Here is a 15,866-nt window from a genome sequence, read left to right as displayed (position 1 = left end):
TTTTTACCTACTTTGAAAATATAGAAAGTCTTTCTATATATGTATATATATGTACGTATATATACATATACATATGTATATATACGTACATATATATATATATATATATATAAGTCTTTAGATTAGAAGCTGGGAATATTTGAGTAAATTCCTTAAATTCTGTTTGAATTACAGAAAAGAAATCATTCAATGGTATTTATTGAGCACTTACTGTGTGCAGAGCACTGTACTGGGGGCTTGAAAGAATGCAGTACGAGTTGGTAGACACGATTCCTCCTGTTTTGGGATACTCTTTTTGTATTTAGTGAAATGCCCCTTCAAAACTCCTCTTTAAAAATATTATTTTTTATACTTTCTTTATAACGTCCTTTCTTTAATCAGTGGTGTTTACTGAGGGTTTAACTGCGTGCAGAGCACTGAACTAAGAGCTGGGAGAGTACAAAAGTTCTCAGATCCAGTGAGTTAAATAGCATAAGCAAACACATAAAGTACTTTCTGCCTTATCTTATGAAAGTTAAACTACAAATTCAAAAGACCAATTAAGAATGCATTAACTACTATGAATGCACCTTTAAGATGATTAGACACATTAAATATATATTCAAGGTATAAAAAGAAAAATGCTATAAACAATACACTGCAAATACATGTACTAAACAAAGCCATCTTCACAACTAACAGATGGCTGAGAAGTGCTAGAATTGCCATTAATGAAACTGCTTGCTAATAGCACTTTTCAGAAGAAAGAGAAATCATTAGATTAAAAATCCTGTATCAACCACTTTGTTATGGAAATATCCAAGCATCATAAGCACTCTGGCTTACTTTCTTTATGTAATAAAGCATGCAATGCCATTGCAATTTTTGAGGGTTTTTTTTTTTTCAAAAAGGAAACATAAAACAATTAGGTCAAATAACAAATATCTTTATTTTCCAAAAATCCAATAGCAGCTTGGCTTAGTGGAAAAGGCACGAGCTTTTTCAGAGGACCTAGGACACCAGTTGCCTGCTATATGACCTTGGGCAAATCACTTAACTTCTCTGCACCTCAGTTTCCTCATTGGTAAAATGGGGATTCAATACTTTTTCTCCCTCCACCTCAGACTGTGAGCCCCATGTAGGAGAGGGACTGTGTCCAACCTGATTATCTTGAATTTCCAGTGCTTGGCACATAGTAAGCACTTAATACCACTATTATTATTATTTGGGGTGGGGGTGTTAGCCTTAGGATCATGATAAATGAGAGAATAATAATAATAATGATGGTATTTGTTGAGCGTTTGCTATGTGCCAAGCACTGTTCTAAGCGCTGGGAGGGATACAAGGTAATCAGGTTATCCCACGTGGGGCTCACAGTCTTAATATCCATTGTACAGATGAGGTAACTGAGGCACAGAGAAGTGACTTGCCCAAAGTCACACAGCTGACAAGTGGCGGAGCAGGGATTAGAACCCATGACCTCTGACTCCCAAGCCTGTGCTCTTTCCACTGAGCCATGTTGCTTCTCTGAGCCATGCCAGACCCCTGGAATTTTTTTGTTTTGGGGTGGTTTGTTTTTGGTTTGTGGGGGGGCAGGGGGAGGTTACGGTATTTGTTAAGCGCTATGTGCCAGGAAATGTACTAAGCGCTGCAGTAATAATAATAATGTTGGTATTTGTTAAGCGCTTACTACATGCCAAGCACTGTTCTAAGCACTGGGGTAATAATAATAATGATGGCATTTATTAAGAGCTTACTATGTGCAACGCACTGTTCTAAGTGCTGGGGAGGTTACAAGGTGATCAGGTTGTCCCACGGGGGGCTCAGTCTTCATCCCCATTTTTTTTACAGATGAGGTCACTGAGGCCCAGAGAAGTGAGGCGACTTGCCCAAAGTCACACAGCTGACAAGTGGCGGAGGCGGAATTAGAACCCATGACCTCTGACTCCTAAACCCGGGCTCTTTCCACTAAGCCACGCTGAAATATAAGCTGCTTGTTTTGGAGGGGTTTTGATGAACATTTATCTGCCTGGGATCAGATAGGAAGCAGGAAGCTGGACTAAATGGTCTCTTGAGATCCTTATTATTATTATTATTAATATTAATAATAATGATAACTGTGGTATTACTTAAGCACTTACTATCTGCCAGGCACCATACTAAGCGCTGGGGTGGATACATCCAAATTGGATTGGACACAGTCCCTGTCCCACATGGAGCTCAAAGTCTCAATATCCCATATTCAAAGTATTTTACAGATGAGGTAACAGGCACAGAGAAGTGAAGTGACTTGCCCAAGGTCACACAGCAGACAAGTGGCGGAGCCAGGATTAGCTCTTTGAAGCTCTATGATTCTCCAGTTTCTTTTCATTTTTCTCTCAATTAATACTGTAGATATTACCCTTCACCTTCCCATCTATAGTTATGGATGATCACTGATGAAAAATGGGTGCTAAAAGTCAACCCTAAAGATCGTGCAATTTCAGGGATGGCTGACAGTCTCTTACCGCCCTATATTTCCTCTAAAAACACCATGGGGGAGAAGCAACGTAAATACAAATTGAAACAAGCCAACTTTCTGGTGGCTGTGGTCAAAATGAAAACAGCCTAGGGCAAAAACAAATGATCATAATTGTGGATATGAAATCTTCCACAGAGGAGATGCCCTATATTTTGAATAGTGGGGAATGCCATAAAACACTCTACAGATATCCAATGTTCGCTCTGTTTCCTAGGCATAAGAACACAGGGCAAGTACCAAGTTTCATTCTTGCTGTTCAACTTTGCTTTTGAGGATTGAAGTCCAACCTTTCCGATTCCTGCACCACCACAGTGCTTTAAAGTAATATACCTTTTATTGTTCGGCTTGTTTCTTCTTTTCAGATTGATCTAATTAAAACCCTTGATAAACTTTATGGACTGTAATATTTCCAACCGAGTGACTGAAACCAAGAGGGTGTGCCTCAAGGCAGCAAGGCAACAATGATAAGCAGCAGGTTAGCCACTAATTTCTCAACCAGGGTAGATTGTGAAAGTGCGATGTTCTGATATCCAAGAAACTGTTCAGGAGAGAATAGGATAAATCAAGTTTAATAACTCTGCTCCTAATTGTTCCCCCAATGCTCAACTCTAATTACTTGGAGAACTCTCCTGACTGTCACCTGATATTAAGTTGTTGGAGGCTGAGCCTGGAACAGCAAGATAATCAATAAACATTTAGTGGGGAAAAGAATGAAGATCCCGTTAAGCAGTGGGAACCGGCAGCACCCAAAGCCCTTCTGCTCATGAGAAAACCTAAGGGACAGCCCTAGTGATTGCAAAGCAATAATCCAAAGCACTGTTTTTAGGCCTTGAGGCCTTTAGGCAACAGTACATTTGAGAAAAAAAGGTTAACACGGTCACCCTAATTACAGCCCACTTTCACATACTTCATATATAAGCGAAGACAAGCCAATTAGGTAGAAAGGAAGATAAGGGAAGTTTTATTTGTATACTAATTAAACCCCTGATGAAATTAAAGGAAAAACATACAGCTCTGTAATTGTGTCTGAGAAAGGTCACTTTGGGTTCAGTTATCAGAAGAGCACAGCCTTGAGATATTTCATTTAATCCACAATATAGCCCACATTTTGCTCCCTGGGTCTTCATATTTATAAAAATAAGGAAATTTCAAAGCCTGACAGTGTATTTATCCGAAAATGCTGCCGTGAGTAATTTCAATTGTTAGGAAGTTAAGGCTAAATACGATAACAAGAAGAAAAGGTTTGCTAAAAAAAATTTAAAAATATAGTCAGACACACAACAATCCACAAACCTCACCCTCCTTCCCCTACGCCCACAAAAAAACACTATGCCAGAATGCTTTTTTTCCAAAGATGATGCTCTTTCACTTTAAAGGCAATGGATTTTAAACAACTTTCAAGCTAAATGCGTAGTGCAATGAGCATATTTCTATAATTACTGAAAAATGTGCAATTAAAAAAAGGGACAATAATAAGTTTAGTATCCACAGATGGAAAAAAAAAAAGAAAATCCACTCTCAAGCACACTATTTCCTGGGTAAGTGTGAGGGACGAAAAGATGAAGTGGTGCTAAGAATACACATCAATCAATCAGTGGTGTTTATTGAGTGCTTACAGGGTGCGGAGCACTGTACTAAGCACTTGAGAGAGTAGACTGTAACAGAGTTAGTGGACACATAATCCTGGTCATTCCTCAAAATTAGCAGATTTTACAACATTTTGTTTCTTCAAACATTAAAACATGTATAGTTCAAAGCGCTATTGTAAAGAGCTGTAAATGGCAACTCGTCTTTTCTATCGCCACTTTATATTCAAGACGGGGCTTCGTCCAGAAGGTGCCTATTTTGTAACCTGTTTAGAAATTTATAGATGAGATTTTTGGACGGAAGGGATGGTGAATTATCCTTTAGGTACCTTAACAGCTACAATAGCTGTAGCAAATAAGTGTTTACAAAATGCCAGAACATTTGAGGGTTTTCCAAAATGTTTTAGAAGGAAGATCCTAAAATCTGGGTTTGATCAGCACAGGATGCCTTTGCATTTCAGATAATGCCAATTTGAAAACTACTCAAATGCACGTAATTATGGGACAGAAAAGTAGCAACTATAAATTGTGACAGCATTTATGAAATTGATTTCCATTCAAAAATTTGCTCCGTAACTACTACAAACGTATTATGAAGGCTAGGAATTTGGGATTAAATACTTTAAAATGCATGTATTTTAGTTAAATCCACACAGCTCTATAATTCTAACAGTACCTGGTTCACAGATTAGTCAAATTCAGGTCTTCTACATCAATCAATCAATCAATCACATTTATTGAGCGCTTACTGTGTGCAGAGCACTGTACTAAGCGCTTGGGAAGTACAAGTTGGCAACATATAGAGACAGTCCCTACCCAACAGTGGGCTCACAGTCTAAAAGGGGGAGATAGAGAACAAAACCAAACATACTAACAAAATAAAATAAATAGAATAAATAGACATCAGGGTGTGAAGCATTAAGGTAGCCAAGAAATCAATGCTGTGAGGGATATATCTTTTTCACGCTCTCCTTTGTCTACTGGAAAATAAGCATGAAAAATTTCTAGAGACCAAAACCTAGTGACTTGCTCAATCTATATGAAAAAGTTAGACCTACTAATCATAAGAGATAATATACTAGAACTAACACGAGTAGATGAATTAAGTGAGGTAAATAAACTGGCCTTGATAGCCCTCTAGACTGCAAGCTCATTATGGGCAGGGAATGTGTCTCTGAATTCTGTTGTATTGTATTCTCCCAAGTGCTCAGTACAGTGCTCTGCACATAGTAAGCACTCAATAAATACCACTGATTGACTTGATATGAGCAACAAACTATCAAATAAAAATCATGAGAAATTTCAATAACTTTTTATTTTCAGGTTAGTGAAATTTCTACAACCTAGCTGAAATTTATGACTTGCAATTCCAACAGGATGCTAGGATTAGAAAGGAATAATGTGTTATCAAATGTTTATTATGTGCTAAGCACTGAGGCAGATACAAGATAATCAGATCAGATTCAGAATCCTGTCATGGAGCTCATAATAAGAAAACTGAGACCCAGGGTGTTAAGGGTAAAGTGACTTGTCCAAGGTCACACAGCAGACAAGTAGCAGAGGCTAGACTAAAACCTTGGTCTCCTATCTCCTAGTCCCATGCTCTTTCTAGTTGTGCCACTATATTAAATCATGACACTACCTCACCTAGAATACCCCATGTGGTTCTGGTCACAACATCTCAGAAGGACATAAAAGAGCAAGGAGAGGTGTAAAAAAGGGCAATCAGAGGGAATAGAAGCTTCCTTATGATGATAGACTGAAAAAATTAGAACTGCAGAGATTGGAAAAATGAAAACTAAGAGGATACATGATTGAAGTTTACTAATTCAAGAAGCATTTGAAGAGGCCAAACAGGGAAATGTTTTCTCTAAAACCATCAACACTAGAATGGACCATCCAGTGAGGCTTGAAAATGGCAAGGTAAAAACAAAAGGAAACACTTCTTCACAGAGCTGGTGGTGGTAAACAATCAATCAATAGTATTTATTGAGCACTTCCTGTGTGCAGAGTACTGTACTAAGCACTTGGGAGAGTACCCTGTAACAGAGTTGGTAGAAACCTTCCCTTCCCAAAAGAAGTTTACGGTCTAGAGGAATCTGTGATAGAATTTATTGTGACAAGAAACTGTAGAGGGTAAAAATATCAGTAGATTCAAGAGGGGTTTGAATATTTGACAGATGAGAGGTCCAGAATGGGTTACTAGAGGAAAGGTTCGACGGGTTAGATGGTAAAACCTTAACCAGTAACATGGGACCTAAGAAAGGGAACTATCACACTGTTCCTGCAAGCATCCCGATGTCACTACTGGAAATAAAATATTAGGCTGGGAGGACCATTGGTCTGAGACTTTGAGCCCGCTGTTGGGTAGGGACCGTCTCTATATGTTGCCAACTTGTACTTCCCAAGCGCTTAGTACAGTGCTCTGCACACAGTAAGCGCTCAATAAATACGATTGAAGAAGAAGAAGACACCAATAATATCACTTATGTTCTCGTGCATTTGCCTGTCATTATAGGCTAATCCACGTTCCGTGCCCACAGTCTAGAGGAGCTCACAGACTAGACAAACGTAACCTTAGTCGTCTTCAGACTGTCAGTCCAGAGCATTTTGTTGATTGTGAAAAGTGAATTAACTATATATCTTCTTGCACTTATACTTCTACATATAATAATAATAATAATGGCATTTATTAAACACTTACTATGTGCAAAGCACTGTTCTAAGTGCTGGGGAGGTTACAAGGTGATCAGGTTGTCCCACGGGGGGCTCACAGTCTTAATCCCCATTTTACAGACAAGGTAACTGAGGCACAGAGAAGTTAAGTGACTTACCCAAGTCACATAGCTGATAATTGGTGAAGTCAGGATTTGAACCCATGACCTCTGACTCCAAAGCCCATGCTCTTTCCACTGAGTCAAGCTACATCTTCAGTTTATAGGCATGCCTGTAGTACTAACTGAGAAAATTTCATCATCTATTCTATTCATTTTATTTTGTTAATATGTTTTGTTTTGTTCTCTGTCTCCCCCTTCTAGACAGTGAGCCCACTGTTGAGTAGGGACCGTCTCTATATGTTGTCAACTTGTACTTACCAAGCGCTTAGTACAGTGCTCTGCACACAGTAAGCGCTCAATAAATACGATTGATTGATTGATTGATCATCAATTGCATTTACTGATCACCTACTGTGGGCAGAGCACTGTACTGAGTGATTGGGAGAGTATAGCTAACTCTATTATACACTCCTAAGTGTTTAACAAAGTGCTATGCACACAATGGAGACTGTAAATACTAATTGATTGCTATCTCCTGTACCTTCCTTTGTTTGCTCATTGTGGGCAGCTAATGTGTCTGCCAACTGTGTTATATTGTAATCAATCGTATTTATTGAGTGCTTACTGTGTGCAGAGCACTGTACTAAGTGCTTGGGAAGTACAAGTTGGCAACATATTGTACTCTCCAAAGCACTTAGTACAGTGATCTGCACATAGTAAGCACTCAATAAATACAAATGATTGAAAGTCAAGTCTTATTGCAATATTAGGAGCACATTGTTAAGAATGTTAACAATTCAGTTCCACCCCTGGAGGGTTCTGGTGGCTTGGATCTTAACAGCAATAGGGAACGTTGAGCTCCTATGAGAGTTTACACCATCAGCTACCTGCCCTTCTTCTTGAATACTGTGACAATGGTGTCATCTCTGAAATCTTATGGTATTCCAAGCAGTGTGCTGTGCACATAGCAAGTGCTCAATAAATACCACTGATTGACTCATGGGTTTCCTCAGTGTTCCATATATTAAGGAAGAGCCGGTAGAGATATCTGAAAAAGAACATTCATGGGAAGTGGCATGGTCTAGTAGAAAGAGCACAGGCCTGGGTCAGAGGACATAGGTTCTAATCCACTCTGTCAATTGCTTGCTGTGTGCCCTTGGGCAAGTCACTTAACTTCTCTGTGCCTCAGCTGCACTACCTGTAACATGGAGATGAAATACCGGTTCTCCCTCCTACTTGGACTGTGGACCCCATGTGAGACAAAGACTGCATCCAACCTAATTAACTTGAACCTACCCCAGTACTTAGAACAGTGTCTGACATATAGAAAGTTCTTAACAAGTTCCATGAAAAGAAAAAAAAAACACTCCCTCCCTGTGTGTAGATGTAACTGTGATCGGTATGTACACAATCAATTATGAGTGGAACAACTGCCGAGAAGATTGCTTCCACATGAATATCAATTAGGCAAAAACAAATATTATATACGGATATTTGGTGATAAGAATTAAAGTGAGCAAAATTGGATTTCTTTAAAAGAACTCGACAGGACAAATAAACTGAGAATGGTCACCTTTAAATTTTCAAATTCAGCAACAGAACTTTTCTGTAAAATGTCTGTTGATTATTGGAACTATGCTGTTAAATATTCTCATATATGTGTTTGAAAATATATTCCAGAATTAGTGTCCCTTAAACAAAAAAAATAGCTCTTTACTGAAAACATTATTTTAAAACATTATACATAAGACAAAATTTAAGGGTACAAGTAAAAATACTTAAAATGAATTGAGCACAGGTGGTACACCGAGCCCTTTATAGATCATAGGCCAATGCAAATCTTGTTCAGAGGACTTCAAAATTAAACGGGAACAGAAAGTAGGACCTTCAATACAGAAACTTACCAGAAGAGGAGGGTGGATGAGGAAATGGTAAGAATCCTTTCAAATGGAAAATATTTTCCCCAGAGTGCAAAATAGACAAGCAGTAACTAGATTTACTACGAGACAATATGCATCCAGTAATGTGGCAGTAATGTTTTTTAAGAGCATAAAGTACATGCGCCTCCTCTTCAGATTTGAAGAAGCAATAACTACTTGGGAATTGCCACCTTCGCTGAACCTGCTGTAATAAAATGTGCTTTTTTTTATAGCTTCTAAATTCCATAATCAAACAATAAGAAGAATGATCGAAAATAGAGAGGTTTTCCCCAGAGAATTCAGAGAGCTTTGTAAATCTCACCCTGTTGGCAGACTCCAGTTAATACAAAGGTCACAAATCCTTGATGCTACAGTATTCCTTAGAATGACAATAAAATGAACTACTTTTGATCCGTGCATGGATTATCCGAGGGCTATCTGCTCAGTTCTCCTACCCTAAAATACTCTCACATGACTGAAACAAATGAATAATTGATACTGAGGCAATTTCTGCTCCCCTTCCTAACGCTACCCATCATCATGCATTGGGGCACAAGCAGTGTTTATTAGTCACATCTGCCTTGCCCAAAAATGTATGTTAAGAGAATTTTCCAGGAAAATTTAGCACCTCAATTTGCACAGGGCAAACCTAAAATCCTCAAAGTACTGTTAGTGGACATCACCCCGTATGAACAGGACTAATGTTTTCAGGACACCAACGACTAATCTTTTGTACTAGCCCGACTCAAATGTTTTTATATGAGCAAATGTATCTGTCTTCCAAGCTGCATTTCAGTTTTGCCAACATCTAGCCCCATCCTTCCCTCTGCTGTCATGGAAGGCCTCAAGAGTTTCAGGTGCAATCTAACTGCCAGTCTCCCGGTGGAGTGAGGGAAGAGCTCGGTATTGCAAGAACTCCCAAGAGCTCCACAGCAAATAAGGAGGTATGCACAAGCATTCAATCTCACGGCAAAAAGACCTCATCAGCACAATTTGGTCGGAACACTTTTCATTCCTTCTGGATGAATTGTAGGGGGGAAAAAAAATCCTCAGAGTAAATTCCCCAAATATTAGTCAGAAACTGTTACCTCAGTTTGGACCCAGGCAGATTCTTTGAAATATTCTCAACCTGTCATCAGGCTTTTTCACGTAGGCGTCACCACTCACACACTCTCACTACTCTCCAAGGAAAAAAAGCCACTCTAAAATGCCTGGATTTTTCATACTTCCCTCGAGGAGAATAGATCTAGGTCAGATACAAAGAAATACTTGCCACATGCCACCTTTGCAAACACACTTTGAGAATAACCCATCAAGAACCTGGATTATTTGGTGTTTGCCTTGGAGACAGGTGTGTAACATAAATTATCTATGAGCTGATCTTGCCTAATCTTAAATGCTAGTATCTGAACGGAAGCACACTTGGGAATCAAGGGTGCTGTTTTTCTGCCTGAAGCTTATACTAGATGAGCTCTCAAGATCTTCTCCAACTTTATTTTACTCTGATCATCATCAATCGTATTTATTGAGTGCTTACTATGTGCAGAGCACTGTACTAAGCGCTTATCACAATGATCTGAATTTTCAGTTATCTGGTCAATGACTCCTCTCCATTAGCACAGATAATTGAAGTGAACCTCCATTCATATAAGGTGCAGCCACACAAAATAGGGGTAGTACAAGCTGGGAAAATATTGACAGTTGACCTGAGCAACACCCATCACCTGAGATAGCACCGGTTATATCAGATAAATGCCAGAACACTTTATGTAGCAAGCTGCAATATACAGAGTCTAATGCAAGACGAGTACCTTGAAGGAACAAAGAAAGTTCCAGCAAATATTGTCAGCCTATGTGAAACTAGGAAATCCACTAGGAAAGGCGTACTGCCCAGTGGAAAGGCTAGTCAACTATTCTTCAGTAAAGCAGAAAACAAAAGAGCCGGAACATGAGGTGTTTGATTTATAAGAAGGAGGTGGTATTTCTGGTACACGGTTCTGGTATTGTTTCAGTGAGCTTAGCAAAACTTATCCTGTGAACTATGAGTTTCAGCATGTTCAAAATAGTGCAACACATCAGTGAGAGATGAGAAATTTGAAATATATGAGGAAAGAGGAGATGCCCTGCAAAATAGGACAGAAAGAGAGTGGCCAAAAGTTATTTTGAGTAAGTTTGTGAAGACAGCGAGTGAGTAAAGAACTCAAATGTTGTGAACGCAATTAGGGACTTGATATCGTCCTGACTTGCTCCCTTTAGTCATCTCCCCTTACAGTCCCACACCATTTATGTACATATCTGCCAATTGTGGCTCTGTGGAAAGAGCATGGGCTTGGGAGACAGAGGTCATGGGTTCTAATCCCAGCTCCGCCACTTGTCTGTTGTGTGACTTTGGGCAAGTCACTTAACTTCTCTGAGCCTCAGTTACATCATCTGTAAAATAGGGATTAAGACTGTGAGCCCCACGTGGGACAACCTGATCACCTTGTATCCCCCCCAGTGCTTAGAACAGTGCTTTGCACATAGTAAGTGCTTAAAAAATGCCATCATCACCATCATTATTATTATTTATATTAATTGTCTGTCTCCCTCACTAGACTGTAAACTCATTGTGGGCGGGGACTGTGCTGGTTCATTATTATATTGTACTCTCTCCAGCACTTAGTACAGTGCTCTGCACACAGTAAGTGCTCAATAAATGCAACTGACTGACTATTCTTTATGATATTATCATCTTACTTTGCATGTGCATGTAGTGTAACATTACATAAGTGAATCACTAGTATTTACTGAATGCTTACTACTTGAAGAGCACTGGTCCAAGTGTTTGGGAGGGTACAATATAGCAGAGTCGTGTTCCCTACCCAGAAGGATCTTAAAATCTAGAGGGGGAGACAGACAATAAAATAAATTACAGATATGTACAAAAGTGCTGTGGGGCTGAGGGTAGGGTGAATAGCAAGTGCCTAAAGGGTACAAATCCAAGCGCAAGAGTGACACAGAAGGAGAGGAAGTAGGGGAAATGAGGATTTAGTCAGAAAAGGCCCCTTCAGAGAGATAAGATTCTAATAAGGCTTTGAAGGTAAGGACAGTGATGTTAAGTCAGATACGAAGGGGGAGGGAGTTCCAGGCCAGAGTCAGGGCATGGGCAAGGGGCTGCTAGTGAGAAAGATAAGACTGAGGTACAGTGAGTAGGTTGGTAGACTGAGCCCCCTTCTCTCAGACTGAGCCCCCTCCTTCCTTTCCCCTTCTTCCCCCTCCCCATCCCCCCTGCCTTACCTCCTTCCCCTCCCCACAGCACCTGTATATATGTATATATGTTTGTACATATTTATTACTCTATTTATTTTACTTGTACATAATTTATTCTATTTATTTTATTTTGTTAATATGTTTTCTTTTGTTGTCCGTCTCCCCCTTCTAGACTGTGAGCCCGCTGTTGGGTAGGGACCGTCCCTATATGTTGCCAACTTGTACTTCCCAAGCACTTAGTACAGTGCTCTGCACACAGTAAGCGCTCAATAAATACGATTGAATGAATGAATGTTAGAGGATAGAAGTGTGCGGACTGGGTTGTAGTAGGAAAGCAGCAAAGGTAGGTGAGGGCAAGGTGATTAAGTGCTTTAAAGCCAATGGTAAGGAGTGTCTATTTGATGTAGAGGTAAATGGGCCACCACTGGAGGTTCCCAAGGAGTGGGGAAACACAGACTGAACTTTAAAAAAAATAATGAGCTAGGCAGCAGAGTGAAGGATGGACCAGAGTGAGGAGAGACAGGAGGCAAGGAAGTAAGTGAGGAAGCCGATATAGTAGTTAAGTTGGGATAGGATATGTGCTTGGATCAGCATAGTAGCAGTTTGGATGGAAAGGAAAGGGAGGATTTTAGTTGTGAAGGTAGAAATGACAGGATTTAGTGACAGATTAAATACGTGGGCTGAATGAGTCAAATGAGTCGAAGATAATACCAAGGTTATGGGCTTGTGAGTATGATGGTGCTGTCTACGGTAAGTGAAAAAGTCAGAGGGAGGACCGAGTTTGGGGCAGGGAGATGAGGAGTTATGTTTTGGACATATTAAGTTTGAGGTGTAGGCAAAACAGCCAAGTAGAGATGTCTTGAAGGCAGGAGGAAATATGAGACTGCAGAGAAGGAGAGAGATCAGGGCTAGAGATGTAGATTTGGGAATCAGCCACATAAAGATGGTAGCTGAAGCCATAAGTGGGAATGAGTTCTCCGAGGAGGGGGTGTAGATGGAGAATAAAAGAGGACCCAGAACTGAGCCTTGAGGGACTCCCACAGTTAGAGGGAGGAAGACTGTCTAGTTTGTCCAAATAATGTTTTCTGTACCACTGGGGTCATTCCACTGCCCCATCTCAACCCCACCACCCCTCAACATAATGGCATCATGCACTAATAAGTCACAGCAGCTCAGCTCCAAAACTCTAATATCCATCCTGAGCTATCTTTAGGGATGAGCAGAGGAACATTTAGTCCTCACCTCCATCATTTTTGTGAGGGGATGTACAACCCCCGCAGCCCCACTGCCCTCTCTGATGGAGCTTCCTGATGCAATCACCTCACTTGCTTACTATCAGCAGCCAACTCTGCATACAATCTACTGAGAACATTGAAGTCAGTGGATCTGAAAAAGGCCCAGTGTAGTTAAATTGATTACATAATAATGGACACAAAAATCATCTTCATCATTGTCTCAACTATAAGCAAAGCAGAATTTGTACCAGGTCTGTACACCAGATGCTACAAAGTTAAAAATTATCTTTGCCCTAGACATGCCAAATTGAAGATCTTGGTAGCCTGTGTGGAGTGCAAATTTAGTAAAGTTGGGTTAGTAGAGAAATTATGCACATTGAGCCTTGCGTACAACTTCTCCAGGGGAACAGATAATGATTAGGATATATTCTTATTCTGTACACAAATAACATCACCAAATAAAACTCAAGTGAAATTAGCACCAAGAAAGAAATGAAGGATCAAAGTAGAGCAATTAAAAATGATGGCATAAAGGACATGCATGAATGCCAAAGGAAAATGGACTAGGAATTCAAGGCACTCTCAAAGATGTTCAGAAGTTGATTAAAAAGGTTGAAAAAAGCAACAGATCAAACGAACCAAATTATTATGAACCAAATTGATCTGGCTGAAATATGCAAAAATTCCATAATGACCTCTATTCATCTCAAGCCAACTCTTCTAGTCATCCCTAACCCCCACACCCACAACTACTTCAAACCTTTAAATCCTTCTTGAAGCTGCCAGTATCCTCAACACCTTCCTTCTTCATCCCTTATAGAAACCAACCAGTAGGCATGAACTTCGCAGTATCTCTATTGCTTGCTCATCTCTCCACTATTCCTTCCTCCTCTTTCTTTTTCTTCCCAGTTGTTTCTCCTGCCTGTTCTCTGTTTTTACCCTCCTTTACCTCATTTCCCCACACACACCTCTTAAAAATACTTGCTTCCAATCTCCTCTTTTACTGCTCTCTTTATACTGCTTCCTCTCCGCTAACTCAAATTTCCCCTAGTCTAAGGCAGTTGCTTTCTCTGGATCCACAGACCCATCCAGCTACTGTCCCATTTTCCTGTTCCTATTCTGGTCCAAACTCTTTGAACAGGTTGTATACACCTGCTGCATTCATTTCCTCTTCCCATCTCTCTTCTTAACCCACTGCAATTGGGATCTTGTCCCCTTCTACTCCACTGAGACTTCAATATCCAAAATGACCAATGAGCTCCTCATAGTCAAGCCCAAGGGTTATACTCTGATCTAATCCTCCTCGATCCCTTGGCCACCTTTGAGACTGTGGATCACTCCCTCCTCCTTGAATCACATTCAAGTGTATCAATCAATCAATCAATTGTATTTATTGAGCACTTACTGTGTGCAGAGCACTGTACTAAGCACTTGGGAAGTACAAGTTGGCAACATATAGAGACGGTCCTTACCCAACAGTGGGCTCACAGTCTAGAAGGGGGAGACAGAGAACAAAACAAAACATATTAACAAAATAAAATAAATAGAATAGATATGTACAAGTAAAATAAATAAATGGAGTAATAAATACGTACAAACATATATACATATATACAGGTGCTGTGGGGAAGGGAAGGAGGTAAGGCAGGGGGCATGCAGAGGGGGAGGAGGGGGAGAGGAAAGAGGGGGCTCAGTCTGGGAAGGCCTCCTGGAGGAGGTGAGCTCTCAGTAGGGCCTTGAAGGGAGGAAGAGAGCTAGCTTGGCAGATGTGCAGAGGGAGGGCATTCCAGGCCAGGGGGATGACGTGGGCCGGGGGTCGACGGTGGGACAGGCGAGAACGAGGCATGGTGAGGACATTAGTGGCAGAGGAGTGGAGGGTGCGGGCTGGGCTGTAGAAGGAGAGAAGGGAGGTGAGGTAGGAGGGGGCGAGGTGATGGACAGCCTTGAAGCCGAGGGTGAGGAGTTTCTGCCTGATGCGCAGATTGGTTGGTAGCCACTGGAGATTTTTGAGGAGGGGAGTAACATGCCCAGAGCGTTTCTGGACAAAGACAATCTGGGCAGTGGCGTGAAGTATGGATTGAAGTGGGGAGAGACAAGAGGATGGGAGATCAGAGAGGATGCTGATACAGTAGTCCAGATGGGATAGGATGAGAGCTTGAACGAGCAGGGTAGCAGTTTGGATGGAGCGGAAAGGGCGGATCTTGGCAATGTTGAGGAGCTGAGACCGGCAGGTTTTGGTGACAGCTTGGATGTGAGGGGTGAACGAGACAGCGGAGTCGAGGATGACACCAACGTTGCGGGCTTGTGAGACAGGATGGATGGTAGTGCCATCAACAGTGATAGGAAAGTCAGGGAGAGGGCAGAGTTTGGGAGGGAAGACAAGGAGTTCAGTCTTGGACATGTTGAGTTTTAGGTGGCGGGCAGACATCCAGATGGAGATGTCCTGAAGGCAGGAGGAGATGCGAGCCTGGAGGGAGGGGGAGAGAGCAGGGGCAGAGATGTAGATTTGGGGCAGACATGTAGATTTGATGTAGATGTAGATTTATTGTAGATGTAGAAGTGTATGTGGCTGGAAATGCCAAAGCTAGAAATTGGGAGTC

The 15,866-nt window shown here is 40.9% G+C and overlaps 1 protein-coding gene across 4 annotated transcripts in view; it reads right to left on the bottom strand.

Annotated features, from left to right (window-relative positions):
* The window catches only part of CCDC171 (coiled-coil domain containing 171), a 179,676-nt gene that overhangs the window by 43,078 nt on the left and 120,732 nt on the right, over positions 1–15,866 (bottom strand). The gene's annotated exons all lie outside the window — the stretch shown is intronic.

The sequence above is a fragment of the Tachyglossus aculeatus genome, chromosome X4 (assembly GCF_015852505.1).
Source record: "Tachyglossus aculeatus isolate mTacAcu1 chromosome X4, mTacAcu1.pri, whole genome shotgun sequence".
NCBI classification, from domain to species: Eukaryota; Metazoa; Chordata; class Mammalia; order Monotremata; family Tachyglossidae; genus Tachyglossus; species Tachyglossus aculeatus.
The sequence above is the reverse complement of the archived record's forward strand: the minus strand, read 5'-3'. Positions and strand labels throughout refer to the sequence as shown.